Source organism: Thunnus maccoyii, chromosome 8, assembly GCF_910596095.1.
Source record: "Thunnus maccoyii chromosome 8, fThuMac1.1, whole genome shotgun sequence".
Taxonomy (NCBI): domain Eukaryota; kingdom Metazoa; phylum Chordata; class Actinopteri; order Scombriformes; family Scombridae; genus Thunnus; species Thunnus maccoyii.
The window spans coordinates 1120755-1141457 of NC_056540.1; positions in this window are offsets into that span (position 1 = coordinate 1120755).

A 20703-nucleotide genomic window follows, 5' to 3' on the forward strand; every position below is an offset into this window, starting at 1 on the left:
ACGATAGATGTAGCCTAATCGGAACACCTAAACATAAATAATGACGTCATTATTAGATATCAGACACTGATAATGTTTATTACCTGACAAAACAGTCTTTTTATGTATTACTGGGGTCTACTGCCAAATTCAGCGTCATGTTTCACTCAATAGAACTCATATTTAATAAATCAGTAGTTATAAAAATATGTAAACTGTATCATTAAGGCAGACAAACATTATCTGGGAAACATCACGTTTATTCACTTTACATGGAGGTAAAATTAATACTGAATTATGTTGAATGTTTGTTTGTTTAAAAGAAATCAAATTTATCTTTTAGAAGGAGTAGATGTTTATTGGTAAACTCAGCTCTGTTAAACTGTTTCACAAAATGACACTTAACGTCACAAACTGAACTAGCTGACAGGACACTCATCCTTGCTTAGCATGATGCTAACAACATATTAATACAATGGGAAATCCTACATAAAATGGTTAATGTTACACTATTTTTAACTTAAAACCATGACTAGATGTGTACACAAAACGGTATTTATGAACCCATAATCATTTTTAATATGCAACAGGACCATTATCAAACAAACAATATGACAAGGGAGCCTTGATTTAAGACATGATGAGCATAAAGTGTCATACACAACTACAGTATGTGTGGCTCTAAGCTACAAGAAGGGTAGCTCGCTGCAGTCAGTCAGTTTCTTCTGCAGTTGCTTCACTTCTGGTGGTGTTATCGAGCAGAAAAACATATAGTGCCACTCTGCCATTGCAACTACATTGTGGTTGGAGAGGGTATTATCCTAAAATCCTGTCAGCAGCATTCAAGCACTCAGCTGCCACCTAGCATCTACAGTTATCTTGTGCAGTCCCCTCTTTTACCGCTGCAGCAGCACCGCGGTAACGCAGCAGTAAAGCAGACAAATAAAACAGGTAACACCTGTATGTCACCACTAGCTAATGTACAGGTAAATGGCACATCCCTCTCAGCACTCTTAGACACAGGTTTCATATAGTCTCCTGTGCAGGCTAAATTCTTTCCCAGAGAGCTGTGGTGTGTAGAAGACACAGTACCAGTTGTTTGTGTACATGGACATACTGTAGTTCAGATGTGCCAAGAATGTGCTGCTACATAGAAGTCGACAACTAACAATGCCTCATTAAAGTGGGAGTAACTCCAGAGTTTCCCTTTCCTGTTTTATTAGGGACTGATTTGCCCATCCTCTTAGACCTAATCCAAGAGAGCAGGATTAAAATGTGTGGGGTTGTCACCAGAGCTAGATCAAAGCAGGCTGCATCTCCAACAGTGTTTGAAGAGCCAGGATTAGTTCAGCCAGACCCTGATCTTGTTTTACCAGCCCCTGTTATGTCTTAGTCTGCTGCTCAAGATACAATCACTGCACATACAGAAGCAGGTTGCACCATCAGTCGGGTCACTGATGCACCAAGCCATAGGCCCTCTCATTCAAGACCAGCTTTTACCAGTGACACACTACAGCTTATGTCATCTACAATTAGCAGGTAGATAATGCGTCAGAAGACACGAGTGACACAAGAGGAAAGGCTTGAAAGGTGCAGAGACCATGTTGGGGAATTGCTCTTTCTTTTTTCATTTTCTTTTACATTTCCCTGTGACCTTTCTCTTCAGCAGAAAAATTACCCCCCCAAGTATCGATGGCTCAGGTGATGAAAGGAGGGCATACCATTCCATGGGCATGTCATTTGGGTGTTATGAAGACTTTTCTGAGAGTAAGCAAGAGATTTTACTGGGCAGGAATGTACACTCAAATCAAAGACTACTGTAAAACAGACTGTCAGATCACTGCAGGAAAGCATACAGCCCCTGTACCTCTCATTCTACTTCCTGTCATTTCAATTCCTTTTGAATGTATTGGTGTTGACATAATGGCCCAGTTGAAGGGAGTCAGTCAAGCAATGAGTTACTTTTGGTTGTCTGCGATTATGCTTCCAGATATTGAGAAGCCTACCCCTTGAGAAAGGTAACAGCTAAGCAGGTAGCTTAGCAACATGTTTCCTCTGCAGCTTACATCATCAACACTGAATAATGTCTCTGCTGCTGTCTCTGCTGGAGTCAAAAAAACAAAAACTTTTAATGGGGTAAAAATGGAAGAAATATTAGGAAGAGCAACTGAGGTACACGTACCTGGTTGGGAAACACTGATCTAAAGCATATCAGGCCCTAATAAAGTTCTGAAAAACATTTTTTCTCTGAATTAGATCTCAAATAAAACCATTTGTTGACACGACTTGTTATTAGAAAACATGAACACAAAAATCAAAAGCATAGGTATAAAAATGCAAATAAGCATCTTATGTGATTTCTGTGCACTAAGATAATGTAAATATCTGTGTTAGTGTTACTTTACTTACTCAACTTTATGTTGTATGCCAAACTTAAAACCAAAGGCAACTGCATTCCCTCATCTCATTAGATCAGCTGACTCTGTTGACTGAGTTGGAGGAACAGTTTCTTCCTATTGGAGAAGACGAGACACAGCTGGACTTGACTCACCTGTCAGATGAAAGGATGAGGGCGCTACTTGAGATCTCGCCCCTTGACCTTTTTCTGCAGACACTTGAGAGAACAGAGGTGGTACATCATCACATCTCCTCATAGGATCCCACTCCTCTGTGACAGCCAGTGTACAGGGTCCCGGAGCAGCTGTTACCTGTACTAAAGAAAGAACTGGACATGATGAGAGAAATGTAATTGATTGAGCCTTCCTCCAGTGAATGGAGCAGTCCAATCATCCTAGTCCCCAAGAAAGGGACTTCTATTTGGACTTCAGGAAAGTCAGCAGAGTGAGTAAGCTGGACTAGTATCCCATGCCCAGGGCTGAAGACAGGAATTCCAGTTTGAGTAACAGAGTAATGTGTAGATGTTTATCACATACCAAAACACCACACAGTAATTTGTAATACTCACAGACAGACTTTTACAATTATGAAAAGTTATCATTACAGCAACTACTTTATCTTTTGTTGTGACGATGATGAGGTTAACAGCAGAAATGCAGTGTTGTCATTCCGAAGTTATCCACCAGCAATGTGTGCTTGGATATAAGTGATTGTGTAATGCTGCACCCTCCTGGATGATGTCATGTTGCACAAAATTTGAACCAGCTTCAACTTTTTTTCCAAGGCAACCCTGTGTTGCTCTGCAAAACTCTCTGTGCTGGCACCCCCACTGAGTGAATTTTTTCATGCAGGGCTAATGTTGGTCTGCTTCTTCCCCAGAGTTTTTTTTGTGCTTTCTCATCTCGCATGAAACCCTGGGTTCTGGGCCGAGCCTTCGCGGTCCTTCACAGTCCTGTTGGCATCCTTCCCTGGCTGTTGCTGTTGCTGATGCTGTTGTCGTTATGATTGTTGTTATTCTGAGGTTTCTACCCATTAAAGGGGAGTTTTTCCTTACCGCTGTCGCCAAGTGCTTGCTCATGGGGGAATTGTTGGGTCTCTGTAAATTAAAGAGTACGGTCTTGACCTGCTCTACGTGAAAAGTGCCTTGAGATGACTTTTGTTGTGATTTGGCGCTATACAAATAAAAATTGATTGATTGATTGATTGATTGATTGATAAACACATTTACATCCACTCAGTAAATTAAAGTTTCCAGTTCACCAAACATGTACGTCTTTGGTCAGCTAGACTGGAACACTTGGAAGAATCCTACACAAACAGATTAACCTGCCCATTTCAGAGTTGTACCTGGGGCAGCCCGGCCCAAGTGTGACATTGATGAGTGGTGTAGCTTTGCACATTAAACAGTAATCGTTAAACAGTACAAGTAACATTTATGCATGTTAAGAAATTGCTGGGAAAATGCAAAACACATTTCTATGACAGGATTGCAGTGGTTTTGGAGGTCTATATATTTTATATTATGGACTTGCTTTCCACAGCTTTGAGAAAACCAATCGAATATACTTCAGAGAAGATGGAGAAAAATACTTTTCCTTCACTCCCCCTGTCTATTCTCATTAATCATAGTTTTATTTTCCTCTCCATGTCTCACCTGGCTCTCGCCTTCTTATTTTATTCACTGTACTCCAGTGGTCATCCACCATTACTCCTATTTCCACCTGAACTACTCAGAGCAGGCTCTCTATCACTCTCCTGCTCCACAGTTCTTCCCCAGCAGAATCGTTGTCTTTCCCTTCATGCATCTACATCTATTTAATTACTCTAACTTCCCCACCATCACCACTCCTTCAAAATATCAAACTTTCAACCTTTTCTTTTGACATTTGGTTTCTAAATAATTACACAAAGAATTTGGGGCAATAGAAAACAAACACACAGCACAGTGAGAAACAATACAACGTAGTATAAAGTATACATCAAAAATGTGTAGTTTGAAGGTACACCTAACCTTCTGACAATCCTCACCCTGTTAAGCATTAAACATAATATCAGACAAAACCGTACAATGTTCCTACCATGCTAATGTTAATAACGCTGTTCTGATCATACATTTTTATATTTGTTCATTAAATTATGAATTATTACATTATACACATTTCCAGCTCTATGTTTTAAATCTGGTGCTCTTGAATATCTTTGCATGATTTACAGTTAAAAACTTATTTACCCCATACTGACCCTTTATGCAGCCCCTCAGTTCAGCCTGAAACAGGCTGTTTTAGCTCCTGTCCCTTTAAGGTCCCCCTCCAGATGAGCCCACTATGTTCTGACTAGTTAGCTTCTGGAAGCTACATCTAAGCCAACCTCTGGCGGTTCAGGAGGCTATGTCAACAAACTACAGTTGTAGGATTACTTCTTTTCTTCTTAAATACATCTGTACATGTTCAATCTGAAATATGAGAGTAGGCAACACGAACAACACATGGAAAGACCTTAGCAACAACCTTAGCAACCAATTCTACAGAATGGACAGCCATTTATAGGCATGCACAACAAGCTAACATCAGCTCATCGGCAAGGTAGAAAAAACTGTCGCAGATGAAGCGTATAGCTAGTTAAAGCCTTGGACAGGGCCGCTGCTAACCATTTGGAGGCCCTAAGAATAATTGTTCATGGGGGGCCCAGTTTCCTCTTCTTCTGTTTTTCAGCTTTTTTTCAGAGATTCATGTTGTCTCTTACTTGCCATTATGCCTCATTCAGGGGTAGAGCTAGACTCTCAGCACAGAGGGGGCAAAGCATTCTAAAGGGGCCTTTTTCATTTTAGAATTCGCAACTGTAAAATAGCTGATATATCCTATTACCCATAATCACAAATTGTTATTGAGCCATGTAAGCCTATGTCTCAGGTAACATACAGTGAAGCCACTTTGAGACAAGCTTGTTCTGAAGAACAAAAAAGAAAACAGGTTGCCAGCCACGTTCAAATGTTTCAGCACTGAGTCTTTCTAACACGGGAATAACATAAACATAAAATAGACACAGTGGTCTACAACACTACAAGGCCTATTCAAATACAAAGTGGACAGTCTACAATACCACAGGCAGTGACAGAGACACGTGCTGAGATGCGGTAAACATAGAGTTAAACAACAGATTAATCTAACATTATGACTGATTTCTTCATAACTTTTAAGTTATGTTGTCCCTGCTTAGATGCTTAGACAGCTGTAGTTTAGTGTAAAGTTAGTCCATTTGTGTATTTCTCCATCCTCCATGGAACAAAATAATCCAAACAGTTTAACAAACATTGTGCATTTCACGGTCCCTTTTAAAACTTCATTCTCCTCTCCTTCACTTAGTCCTTATTAGTGTTTATGTCCTGCTCAGCACACAGCAAAGTGAGGTTGGATAGTTTGGCCTCATCCACACACGAACGCAAATAGCTCTTAATGAGCCTCAGAAGGCTGAAACTTTGTCTGGCAAGTTTCATACACCATAAACATAAAAAGATGCGAATATCTGATATTTTGGATTAAGTTTTCAGCGAAGTTACTCATAAACTTTGAATCGCTGCTTCTGCAGTCTTCACTTCCTGTAGAATCAACTCTTTTTATATTTTAGGTAAAAACATCTAATTTGCCTGAATTGAGTGATAGGGTACATACAATGAAAAAAACAACGGTGGGCATGTCCTTAACTAATTTATATATTTTTTCAATTTGTGTTAAAATGTAATAATGTGATAATTATCATGACATTTTTATCAACCTTAATTTTGGGGGGCCCCGTCTGGTACTTGAGGCCCCACGCGCTCTGCATACTCTGCGTATGCGGAGCGGCGGCACTGGCCTTGGATTTCAACTTGCAGGCAGCATTTCTTATACAACTTTCTCAAACTTAATAATGATGAAAAATTTGGCTATAGTATACCTGTTTTTTCTCTGACTATTGACAACTCCATAGTTCCTCCTTCCCCTCAGGTTAAGAGTCTGGGTGTCATCTTGGACAGCACATTATCTTTTGAAGCACACATCAACAATTGTCTTCATAAACTTCAGTTGGTCTGGAATTCAGCTGCCCATATCATTACTAGAACTCCTTCCATAGATCATATCACTCCTGTTTTTCAGCAACTTCATTGGCTCCCTGTTAAATATTGTATCAATTTCAAGATTCTGCTTCTCACCTTTAAGGTCCTTCATAACTTAGCACCTTTATAGCTTTCCAAGCTCCTTCATATCTACTCACCCTCCTGTACTCTCAGATCCTCTTCTGCCATCCAACTCACTACACCTGTCGGCTGAAGATTAACTTCTTTATTCAGGCTCCAGTGCAGGCAGAGCTAAACTGAAGTGAGCACAACAAACTGAGCTGACTGAACAAAGCAGAACAAACTGAACAGAACAGAACAATCCAGAACAAAGGATCCAACAAAGACTGAAATGGAACCAGGGCTAAAATACAAACTGAACCAATGAGGTAATGGGGAAGGTGACTAGACAAGTTGACTGGCTGGGGATGACTGGGAGCAGGGCTAACGAGAATAAGGCAGGTTTGACAGGAAAGTGTGGGGGGAAAAGAAGAACAGAGACAGACACGCCCATAGAACACACAGAAAGACAGACTGGTAGGCAGAGGAAAAAACACCAGGAAGACAAAGAGAACAGACCAACTAATAAAAGTAGCCAAAGTAATATCATGTCAGATAGTCTTTCAAAAGTCCAACTCAGAATAAGCCCTCTCCCACACAGTTCAGTCCAAACAAACAAGGGGAAAATATGAGGGTCTCGGGAGTACTGGTGGAGAATGGCAGCATAGACCATGACAGAATCATGACAACACCCATCTGCCTGCTTGACTACCACAGGGTCTGAGGCCTTTAGCAATTCTGTGCTTTGAAAGGCTCCCACAAATAAAATGCATTATTTGCATTGATTATTATTATTATTATTATTATTATTATTGTTATTATTATTATTAGTAGTAGTAGTAGTAGTAGTAGTAGTATACATACATTAACCCTAAGTTTTGGAATTTTGACCATGTTTAACACCCAACATCATAATAGGATATGAATAAAAGAAAACTACAAACAGTATATTATGTCCCCTTTAATGACTTTTAAAACATTTTTTAAAATTTGCAGATTGTAGTACATGTTTTCAGTTCCACACTAATGGTCCATGAAATCACCTCTACCTGCATTGCAAAGGAGTTAGCTCAAAGCTAATTTACATCCGCAGTCCCCCACAATCAAAACATACAACAGCACAACAACAAACAGTACAAAGCAAAAAACAAACAGAACACACCATTCAAAATACAAAATACAAAGCTACACACAACAACACATCACATACACCCACGATGTCAATTAGAAATGAATGATGTAAACTTGTCAAATTGAAAGCAAGACTTCCTGCGCTAATGAGAAGACCATGGATAAAGTTTAGACTCATTGGCCACACAGCTGATTGGTCTTCAGTAGATTTTTTAATTTGGCCTTGAATGTATTGATTGAACTACAGTTCTTCATATCATCAGGTAGGGCATTCCATTGAGTTGTGGCTTTAACACAGAAAGCTGACTGCCCAAATGCAGTGCGACAAAATGGTATGGTACAATCTTGTATAGAGGATATTCTGGAGGATCTAATAGAACTTACTGAGCGAGTGTACACAAAGTCACATAGTGGAGGAGGGGCCAAACCATTTAAAATTTGATGAAGTTGAGGTGTTAGGAGGTTGTACCACAGTTTTAGAGAAAAACATACCTTTTGTCTTGTTTACATTTAGACTCAGACATGATTGATCAAGCCAATGTGTGATCCTTTCCAATGCAATTGTTAGCTTAGCAGCAGCTAACTCAGCTGTTTTTGCATGTGTGTACACAACGGTGTCATCTGCATACATTGGTAGTTCTACATCATGACACTGTTGAGGGAGATCATTAATATAGAGGCTAAATAACAGGGGACCTAACACTGACCCTTGTGGAACACCCATTGTGCACTTCATGTTACTGGACAGTGTGTCACCAACTTTAGCACATTTATCCTATTAGATAAATATGAAGACATCCATGCTAGTGCTGTAGATGAGAAGTTAAATTTAGAGAATTTCGATATTAAAACATCATGATTGATTGTGTCGAATGCTTTACGCAGATCTAAAAATACAGCACCAACTACTCCTCCTTTGTCAAGTCTTGATTCAATTTGCTCTATTAAGTGCAAGGTAGCAGTTTCAGTGGAATGATTGGCTCTAAAGCCAAATTGCATACAATGTAGACCAAAACTGCTTGTATTAAGAAATGTTGTCAGTTGTTTAATGACAACTTTCTCAGCCACCTTTGAGAGTAGTAGTTGGTGGAGCTAATTCTGCAGCTGGTAACAATATGAAGGTATACTGTCCATCCATCAGCTATACTGCTTATCTTCTAGAGGGTTGTGGGCTAGGCGAGAGGCAGGGCACCCTGGACAGCCATTCACATGACTGACAGTAGAGACAGACTACCATTAACACCTAAGGGCAGTTTAGAGTCACTGATTAACCTACCCTGCATGTCTTTGGTTTGTAAGAGGAAGCCGGAGCACCCGGAAGAAATGCATGCAGGCACAGGGAGAATGTACAAACACCAGAATGAAAGGCCAGCTGGGTGGTTCAAAACCAGAACCTTCTTGCTACAAGGCGACACTGCTAACCACTACACCACCGTATTGCCCTGGTATATACAACATATGAGGAGACCTCACTGAAAGAGTGGCAGTCAAAGCTCAAACGATGGAAAATCATGTGGAAAAATTATGTAATGACATCTTTGTCTCATCATCGCTCCACACAGATTTGCTGCTATTTTTCTGTCTCTTCAGTTGTAGCTTCTGTGGATGTTTAAGTCACATGTTTCATGTATGTTATCATTTATTTGCTAAGAGATTGCACTTAACCGCATTTATTTTTTTTCTTCCATACTCAAACTTCTACATCTCAGTCAAGTATAAACACTATTTTGCAATAGTTAGAGGTTTTTTTTCCATGCTTCCACAAAGGTTTTGTAAAATGTGAATAAAAAAAGTGGATGGAAACCCATTGAGTTTCTTTCTTTCTTTCTCTTTCATAATCTCTGCTCTGTGCCTGCACACACACACAACACTGATATTTCCTTCTTGCTTCTATCCCTGCCTCCCACATTCTTAGATCTACTACTCATCAGTCAAACATCCTTTATACTTGCTACACTTATGTGCTCTCATGAATCTTGTATGAGAGAGGAAAAAAACATTCCAGGTCATCATATGTCGGAGCAGTGTGTTTATCAGGGTGTTGGAGGGAAATAAGTTGTGAATATAGTTATCAATACAATCATTGTTATTGAGAGTGTGTTCATGACAGTGTATGAACACACTATTTTTGCCTCTTGTTTTCTTTTCCTCACCCACCCTTGAATTTAAGCAACTTTATTATCCATTGACACCTTTTTCCCCTCTTATGCTTCTCTCTCCAGCACCACTCCACTTCTTCTCCACCTCCACTCCTCCAGCACTTCCGTTTCATTAGCCATACTTTCACTGACAACGCTGTAAAAAAACATTCTTCCCTCTGCCATTCAAAGTCAATCTCGGATGTGAGTTCCTTGCCAAGTACCTATGTAAATGTCAAATCAATGTATCATATTTACACATGGTTGCACAAAGCCCTCTCGCTTGCATAGCTTATTTGTAGTGATTTTCCACAGCCGATAGAATGAAATGTGATATCCAAGCATATAAATATTTCAACTGGAGTGTTCTGAGTGCCTTTTTAATTGAAGAGTCTGATGTCAAACTGTCTTATCAATTACACTCCAGTCTGTTCACTACATTGATCCAGCTCACTTATTAAACACCCAAACACTGGGGTTAATACCTCACCTCTTGCTTTCACATTTTATTTCACATAGTTGGCTGCTATCAGTGAGTTTAGTTATATTCCACTGTATCACTGATGATGGGGATATGAAAGGAAGGCTGGAGTGCAGTGATGATGTATGGACTCAAACATGTAGAGCTGTCAAGAGCTGGTACAGTATGTGGATAGACAGATGATATGCAGATCAATGAATGCTAACTTACACCCAATCAGTCCCTTCATCACCTCCTCCCATGGTCATCAGAGAGATGATCATTACAGCCTCACCTCTGAATTCAATGGCCTGTTACCCAGCCTAAAGGAAAACTACGCTTTATTACAACATGGGATTTATTTTCATTGCTGTGGCCATTGGTTCTGTCAATAATGATGCATGATACTCACCAAATGACGACAAAATAAAGATGAACTTTGAAATTATTATACTCAAACTGTATGTGGTAAACATCCATGACAGTTTATGGACCAACACTGTAGTTGTGCACACAGTTTTCCTGTGCAATGATGGATGTGCATGCTTCAGCATGTGCTCACTTTCAGTTTGACCTCCAAACTGAAAGTTTTTAGATTATCTGGATAAATTGTTGGTTATTTAAAAACCTGTCTGACCATCTGACTCCTTTTGACTTGACTTTGCTGTTTTTCCAGATGTTAGTTAACTACTGTGTAATTTATTTCAGTCCATACAGATGTTAATTATACTGTATATGTATGCAAATCAGCTGCACTGACTCTTAACAATTTCTGACTAGCTAGGTTCTTCAGTTCTTCTTTTGTTTTCTACAGTGTCTTATTTTTTCTTGGGGGGGAGGTGTGTTACTAAACACTGGTTACATATCCGTTCACAGTGATATCTGTTGTTCCAAAAAGTAAAAAAAATAAAATATAATAAAGGATAAAAAATAAAGTCTCTCTCAGGAGAGGTTGCACCTTTGTTCAATACAAGCCTTTCAGACAAGCAAGGACACATCAGAGCCTAAGAGAACTGAGACAAGTGCATTTAGCATCAAAATCAGTCTACAGTGTGTCTGTTATTATTTGTTATGTGAACTGACCAACTTAAGTTATGCCAAAGCATTTGTGTTGAGCAAACTACCAGTTTAATCTTGAGTATAACATCCATGGATTAATGGGTTAAAATATCCAGGACCCCCAGTACAAGCGCCATGCCCTCCTTTGATTTGTTTCCTTAAGAAAGTTTTATTTCAAAGGAATTTTTACCAAGTTGTAACATAGCATCCTGTGGGAGATCATGCCATCAAAGTCACCTACTGTCATTTTCTGTTCTTTCTCAGTTGCACAACTCACTGCAAGTTAGCATCATCTACTGCTAACTTCCCTCTGACATATTCCACCGATCAAGGGAAAGAGAAGCCTCAAAACCAGAAACACAGAGGAAAGGTAAGAGAGGCAGGGGCTTCTCCTCTCTTTATCCTACTGTTCAGGGCAGAGACAAGCCCTGATAAGACCCTATGAAGCCCACAAAACAGGAAAGCCCCAGCAGCAGCCTGAGACATGGCTGCATTACACTGCCGGCTTCACCAGGTTTTGTGTGTGTCACTTGGCTTTTTGTAATTTTGTAAAAACAAAATTATTTAATAATATGTAAAGTAAGCAGAACATACACTGAAAATAAAACTGTATTTTGACACAAGACACCTCCACAAAATTTTGAAGGGGCCTGACCCCTTGGTTGGGAACCACTGGACTAAACTAGCTAACTGTACATAAAGTAGTTGAAACTAGCTCCACCTCCAGCAGCTACAACAGTAACATGCTGCTCTAACACTGATGCTTCACTATTAATAATCTAATGATGTCATATATAATAATATATGAGTCAAAGGGACCAAACCACTAATTTTACTGCAATACTTTGACTAGATCAAGCTCATAATACTTATGTACTTTTACTTCAGTGGGATTTTTCATGCAGGACTTGTACTTGTAATGGAATAGTTTTACACTGCTGTATTGGTACTTTTACTTAAATAACAGATCTGAGTACTATTTTGCAAATGAAGATTTTTAATAATGTATATTTATTTTCAGGTTCTGTAGGAAACAGCTGTTATTCTGTTGGGCATTATAAAAAGCACATCATTATTCAACAATGAAAGCAATAAATAAATGGAAAAAAAAAGTTTTTACAACAGCGATGTCAGATGTTTTTCTTGATCTTTCTCCGATCGTCCACTGTCTTATGCTCAATGACCTTTGATCTCTTCTCGGTGGATGCTGGGACTGGTTTTGGTCTGATGTTCACAAACAGTTGGTGTGGTCATTCACTCTCTTGTTCAGGGTCCTTGTTGATGAAGTGTTCCCCACAGCTGTCAACTATGTATAAGGTTAGGAGGCAGAGATCTCAAGGTGGTGAATGGTTGAGGCACTGTGAGAGAACTCTTCTCAGAAGCCAGTTTACTGGATACAAAGATAAACCACGTAGAACAGGAAAAGAAAACAAAATAAATCAGTATGAACACACACATGGAAACACACCTTTCTACTCTCTCACTTCCTATTAGCGATGTATGAATGAGAAGCACTTTTCACAGTAGACTTGTTATTTGTATCTTTCCTCAGAGTGTGTTGCTAGGTTGGAGAACAGTGTGGTCATGCTCTCTTTTGTACTCTAATTCCACAAAGTAAATATCAGATTGTTTTGGTAGCGGCTTAGAAATGCAATTGAGAAGAACTGAGGGAATGTTATCCCTGGAGTCCCCGCTCTCACAAAATTGCCTTTCCCCCCTGAAATAGCATATGGTCTGGCACAAACCAAAAGTTGTGTCACAGAACAGCACACAATAGCAATCATCAAAGCACTGGTTCATACTGTGGGTATGAACATGGGTTATGGAATGTATATGGGTGATACCAAAGATTTTCAAAGGGACCTAAAGTGAGTGAAAAGCTTCTGTCCTATCAGCTCGCAATGAAAAAAAAAGCAACTAATTATTTTCAGTTACATGAAAGGTTTTAGAGTTTCAGGATTTTTATTTCCATGCCATCTAAAGTAAAGGTTCCTTTCTGTTCTCTGTCACTTTAAAGGAATGCTTCAATTTCAATCAAAAATGATTTAAAGTCCAACTGAAATTTGAAAAATTATATATATATATATATATATATATATATGTGTGTGTGTGTGTGTGTGTGTGTGTGTGTGTGTGTGTGTGTGTGTGTATATATATATATATATATATATATATATATATACATATCAGAACTACCAGAAGGCAGCATTGCAGATGTTCAGGACAGCTACAAATACCTTGGGGTCCCGCAAATGGGAACCATGAGGAGGCCACAGGGAAGTCAGCCATAACCAAACATGAGTGGGAAGAACAAGATACGAGCCATCGACATGTACGCCCTGCCAGTCATCAGATACCCCGGTATAATAAGCTGGCCAAAGGAGGAGATAGAGGCCACTGATATCAAGACAAGGAAGCTCCACACAATGTATGGAGGGTTTCATCCCAAGTCCAGCACCCTGAGACTGTACACTAAGTGGAACGAGGGAGGCCGAGGACTGGTGAGCGTCAGAGCCACTGTCCAGGATGAAACAACCAAGATCCAGGAATACATCAGGAAGATGGCCCCCAAAGATGAACTGCTAAGTGAATACCTCAGGTAGCAGAAACCCCAATGATGCAGAGGAGGAGGAGGAAGAACCATCATGGAGGGACAAGCCCCTACATGGCATGTACCACCGACAGATAGAAGAAGTGGCTGATATCAAGAAATCCTACCAGTGGCTGGAAAAGGCTGGACTGAAAGACAGCACAGAAGCATTGATCATGACAGCAACAACAACAGGCACTCAGTACAAGATTAATAGGGAATCTACCACACCAGACAGGACCCCAGGTGCAGGCTGTGCAAAGATGCTCCTGAGACAGTTCAGCACATAATAGCAGGGTGTAAGACGCAGGCAGGAACAGCGTACATGAAACGCCATAAGCAAGTGGGTGGCATAGTGTACAGGAACATCTGCACTGAGTATGGGCTGGAAGTCCCAAGGTCACAATGGAAGACAACTCCTTAGGTGGTTGAGAATGACCAAGCTAAGATCCTGTGGGACTTCCAGATTGAGACTGATAAACTGGTGATGGCTAATCAACTGGAGATCATGTTGATCGACAAACAACAGAAGAAGGCAGTAGTGATAGACGTAGCAAAAGGAACACAAGATGTGACAAATCACATTTTACTATTATTATTATTATTATCACCATTATCATCATCACCATCACCACAGTTTGAATTGTAATAATATATCTTATTTATAAAAGATCCCCCCCAGATATGTATTAAAACATATAAGAATACTCTGTCGGGAACAATACTGTGCATCTAATGTTTTTCACACAAAAAAAGTATAATTACCATGTTAAATTTTTTAAGATAGCATCTACACCTTCTCCCTCATTAAAAATTCCAGAATCTATAAATATGTAAATATATTTCATTTTAAAAGTTTAACTGCTGAAAACAAGATGTCTCCTACTTCACTGTAAAGTCAATTTTCAGTGTATGTGCACTGGAGGCTTCAAGTTTTTGCAAGTTGCATACTGGACCATGACTGGCTCTAAATTACTTCGTATGTCATAAATCATAAGGCCCAACCCTTAAAAGTGGATATTCAATGAGCACAGAGGAACTTTCCACGTAGCAGGTGGATGTGACTCCCTTCATTGAGACCTGCTGATAGACGTAACAGCAGAGCAGAGGAGAGAGATAGTGATGTAACAGACCTACGCGCTGGTATTTGACATGGGTTTTTTTCTTCCTGAAAACAAATATTTTTAAAATATTTGTATGAAACAAATATTCGTAAGAAACCCCCTATTCATGCTTTGCCAAATAACGTATTTGTATTTGGGTACATCCCTAGTAGATAATGTGTTTTTTTCAGTAGTTAAATCAAACTGAAATTAAATAATGTATAATGCCCCTAGGAACTTTTTTGATTTATCCCCAAAGACCTTTTATTACCTGTCAGTAATAAAATCAGTATTACCAATACATTTTAAAAAATCACTTGGACATGGTTTTGACTGCAAATAAAGGGAAGACTAATGCCGATTTAAGCTGTACTTTAAATTCTCACAAAATTCACAAATAAAGGGCCAAAAACCACCTGCAGAAGACAACTCAGATTATGTCATGCACAGTGATGTTGCACAAGCAGTGAGCCTACCAAAGTGGAACTGAAAGGAGAATCCCTCTATTCCTCCAACTTTGTAGAGCCTTGTGAAGGTAGCTTAATGTAAATCCTGATTAAACAAATTAACAAAGCAATCAAAAGAAATCTCAACATCATATTTCTGAATGTCTCTACTTAAGATTTTGTTGTGTTCCTGTTGTTATTGTCTTGTGAAAGGTAAAGCTGGTTTGAAGAACCGTTTCTGATTGAGACATAAATCTGTCTGATTGCTTTCACTCCTCTTGTTGCTTTAAGGCATTGGAAAGTAGCAAATAAAACAGCTTGATAAAAGGAGCAGACTGCAGCCCTCACATTCATGGGATAAATAAAAGTCAGGATCTCCCATGGAGGAGAGCCCTATTCTTTAATGTCATCTCTCACTGAGGGTTTAGTGAGTAATCAAACAGGACAGTTGGGGTCCCATGTTATCTACATGTTAGGCTGCATTCACATCAAATCAGGCGGTGCGGTGAAAACGCCAGTCATCTCATTCATTTGAATGGGGGTAGTGCAGCTTGGCTGCGGCCGTTTTAGCTGCTGCGGCGCCGCACTGGACTGCGGCTGTAAAGTTGAGCCAGAGTCAACTTTTGGAGAAACGTAACCCAATGTCACTGCAGCTGAAGGCTGCGGTGGCCAATCACAACGTAAGATCAGACTGACAAGAGTTGTAAACTCTGCCGTGAGGGAGGACAAAGACATTACTAGGACAGGGGGAGGACATTTCTCTTCGCTTGATAACGTTAGTAAAGTTAGACTTTGCTGTCAGCTTCCCGACTCATTTTAAAAAAGACGAGAGAAAAAGAGAGAGAGAGAGCAGCTGTGGTCGAGCGAGCTAGAGAGTGAATGAAGAGAGGGAGCGCTGGTAGTGGGAAAGCCGGTGAATCAGATCAAAAAAACGTTATTTTCTGATTGGCCTGATTTGGTGTGAATGCAGCCTCAATCACATAATTACCTAAACCTTGTGATGACAGCAGTGGTCAATATGTCAACTTTGCATACAAGATCTGATGCTATGAAATCTACATTTATATTCCAAAGAGGATGAACCTTTTTGATTTTGGTCATCCCATGTCCCTTTCTCTCTCCTTTTCCCTTCCCTCAGGACATACCAGCTAAGCTAAATCATAGTGTGTTCTTTCTTTGGCTGAGGGTGGGGTAGTCTGTTGTTTTTTGAAAGAGCAAGGCCTTTTATTTTTTTCTCACCTTAGATTTAGATTTTGTTCAGCCTTCTCTTGTGAGATTTGTTCATTAAGCTTTCATGTACATCATGGCACAGGCCATAAAGGTGTGCTTTGCAACAGAGAGCAACAGTCATGTCTCTATATCAGGGCTTTATTTTACTTGTCACAACCAACTAGTAGCTAGCAGGAACACTGTGTCCAATTTGAGAAACATAGGATATGTGGTTGTCTTTATATTTATTACAGAGTGAACATCAAAGAACTCACATTTTCACCCTAGCCAGCCATTTCCTGCCTATAATAATGTATAATTTAGCATTAAACTTTGCCAGCTTGTTGTACTAATTAGTGAAGTTTGAAATGTTTAGTTTGGAACATTACTAACATGATCAGTCTATTATGTTTTCTTCAGTCTATGGGGAATCTGAACACACTTTTATTCTTCAGGAGTTACAAGCAGAGCTTACTGGAGCTTTCATGAGAATGTCACGTAAAACCAGAGCTGATCAGTTGCAACATGAGAGCACCCTCTTTCACACAGGAGCAGTTGGATTTAACCATTTCAGTTTGTAATTAAGTTAGGATTAGATATTTGAAGGTGTGATCTTTGGCTAAGCTGTCTGGAGGAAACTCTGAGTCTCCAGGCCTTGCTCCAAAGATGCCTGGTCATACATCTTAGGTATTGGTTTAATTATGGTGAATGGACATCTGACACAACATCTACAACAACATCTGATGATCCTATTCACATTTGTTTGTCCAAACATGCGCAAAGGAACAAATTTCAGGCACTCTCGTGTGCCAGAGGGCAGGAGTACTACTGTATGTGGAATTTTGACAAAGTCTTTATTAGTTACATGGCTCGTTCAATAGTAACCACCTTTGTGGTATATTGGCTTGTTTGCATGTGTAATAACTTAACTATCTAACTTACAAAAAAAAGTTTTTTGTAAGTTAGAAGTTTTTAATTTTTTGGTTCAGGCTCAGGTACTGTCTCTTCATTTGAAACCCTGATGACGACCCTGATGACAACCTGCAAAGGTCAAAACTGTTCATTTTTTCTTTTTTCTCATCCTGAACAAGCCATGTAACTGATATAGGCTTATTTCAGCATTCCACATGCTCCTTCTTCTCTATGTGTGAGGGACTGAAGTTTGTTCTTGCACATCTGAAGATTTCAGCTAGAGTGTATCTCAGGATTTACCCATTGAGCTCACCATTATTTTCATCATCACCATAATAATAACAATAATAATAATAATAATAATAATATATTATTATTATTATTATTATTATTATTATTATTATTACTACGTTTATTAAGTTTATTTGTTAAAGTGCACTACAACAGAGAAACTACATGCACCAAGTGCTTCAAATGAAAAGCATGTTAAAAAACATTGTAACATAAGTTGGAAAATAAAACCCACTTGATAATAATAATAATAATATAATAATATAAATAATATAATATAAAATAATAATAAAATAAAAATGAAGTTAAAAATAGAATACATAGAATGCATTAAATCGAGTAAAGTACATCTTAAAAGAAGCAGCAGTGCATAAGTGTGACGCAGACTTGAAATGAAGGCATGAATCAATTTTTCAGCATCTTTTTGATTTGTAAATGGTCATATTTTAGCTATGTTTCTAAGGTTGAAAAATGATGTCTTTGTCACCTTGTTAATGTGGGACTTGACGCTTAGATCTGATTTATTTGGAATCATTTAGTAGCTGTGGGTTCTTCAAAAAGAGACCTCACCCCTCCTCACACAAATCATTTTCATACAGTCCCTAAGTATTTTGTAAGGCTCCTCCACAGTGCATGTTTTTAATGAACATTTATGCCTCTAGGGGTCACTGTGGAGCTTAATATGTTCAGTTTTGTGGTACAACAAATTCAACAAATTAGTGTGTAACTTGGGAAGTCACTTCTCACACAGAAAGATAATCACAGAGTCTGAATGAGAAGTGCTTTACTCAGTCACCTTTGGTCAATCACTGAACTACAGAGCCTTTATTCTGTTCCACTTCTCTCTCCTGCTCCACAGAATGAAGGTATTAGTACTACATTCATTTACTCAAATGAAAAGGGTCCAACAAGTAGGCATAATACAGTACAATTATTGCTCATTTGCATTTTCCAATTATCTTTAAAAGGTACTTAACCTAATGGTCGACATGTGTGGAGCTGAGACTTCCTCAATTACATGTGGGGACATGGAGAGACTCTCTAACAAAACCACTCTGCTGAACCAGAGTGACCCTCTAGAATTTAATTTTTATTTCTGACAGGACGAAGTGTTCTGTCATCTTTTCTTCTTCGGATGGATCTTCAGTCATCACTCCTTCTTAACAGGAATCAAGTCTTAGGAAAATGTATCATCAAATTTTAAAGAATAGGAATTTTAAGATTCTTTTTAGATTCTTATGAGAGACTGTGGGGATGATTTTTTCTCAAAGTTGTGTGTTGCTGCAGAACAACCCTGTCTCTCAGAAATATAAGTTTATATACTGCTAAATTGTAATAACCAATATGTTTGCAGGAAATGTAATTCTGTCAAAATAATGAGGAAAGTTGGTCAGTGACGATGTATTTAATTTGTTTCCAATTTTACAGAACAACATATGGTTAAGTTTAGGCTCTGGCAGCTCTTGGTGAAGGTTAGGGAAAGATCATGATCTTAATACGGAAAAAAGGCTGAATTGACTTGACATGATGTGTTCATTACCATTTAACCAAAAGCACTGTCTTTCACTAACCTTAACCAATGTGCTTTTGTTGCCTAACCTTAATGTAACCTAACCTAAACCACTTTCTATATTCAAGTGAATATAAGTGAATACATGTATATATATGTATATATATATATATATATATATATATATATATATATACATACACATATATACATACACACACACACACACACACACACACACACACACACACACACACACACACATATATATATGTGTGTGTGTGTGTATATATATATATATATATATATATAAACCTCAATGAAATCAATATTTGCTGTGAGCAGCTTTGCCTTTAAAACAGCAGCAGTTCTCCTCGGTACACTTCAACACAGTTTTTCATGGTAACTTGCAGGTATGTTGTTGGAACCATTCTGGAGATAGAATGTTCTTCTGTGGGTTTATTATTTAGGCCATCTCAGGTGCTTCTTCATGTAACCCCAGATTGACTCCATGATATTGAGATCAGGGCTCTGTGGGGGCCAAACCATACCATCTGTTGCAGGACTCATCATTCTTCTTGTTGCTGAAAATAGTTCTTTATCACTCTAGCTGTATGCTTGGGGTCATTGTTATGTCATGAATAAATTTGGGACCGATCAGACACCTCCCTGATGGTATTGCATAATGGATAAGAATCTAAACATCTAGGGTGCCTAAAACTTTTGCACAGTACTGTATATATATCTATACAATCCCACACACACTGTCCTGCTGCCAGAAATACTCACTACAGCACCAATGATTACTAGAGCACTGCTGAAAATAGTCCCCAACAAATGCATCATTTTCTCCTGTTTGAGTAACATTTATTAAAACCTAGAGTGATCAGCGTTTTTATGAAATAACTGAGCCTTTTTCATATAAATAAAAATATATATCTGTGTTAGTATGACTAAACTGGAGGCAGGCAGAGAAGTCAAAATGTTGGTTTTGGTCTTTTCATGGGATTTGTTGACAATAGGAAATATACAGAATAACACCAGCCTCATCCATTAAAAGCATAAAGAAGATAACATGAAATGCTATCATTTGGTCTCTTTGTAGAGCAAAGATGTTTTTAAAGCTGCTTAAAAACCCCTAAACACACAATTCATACAGATAGACAGGGATCTAATCAGATTCTCCCACTTAAGTCAATGCTGATAAAGCCTCACTTGATGTCTCTAGTCCTGACTGTGTCTCTAATACTGAAACCTGTTCCTGATTTGTCTTCATTACAGTGGGAAATGTCTTCAGAAAGCATGGAGTGGTGGATACTGTGCAA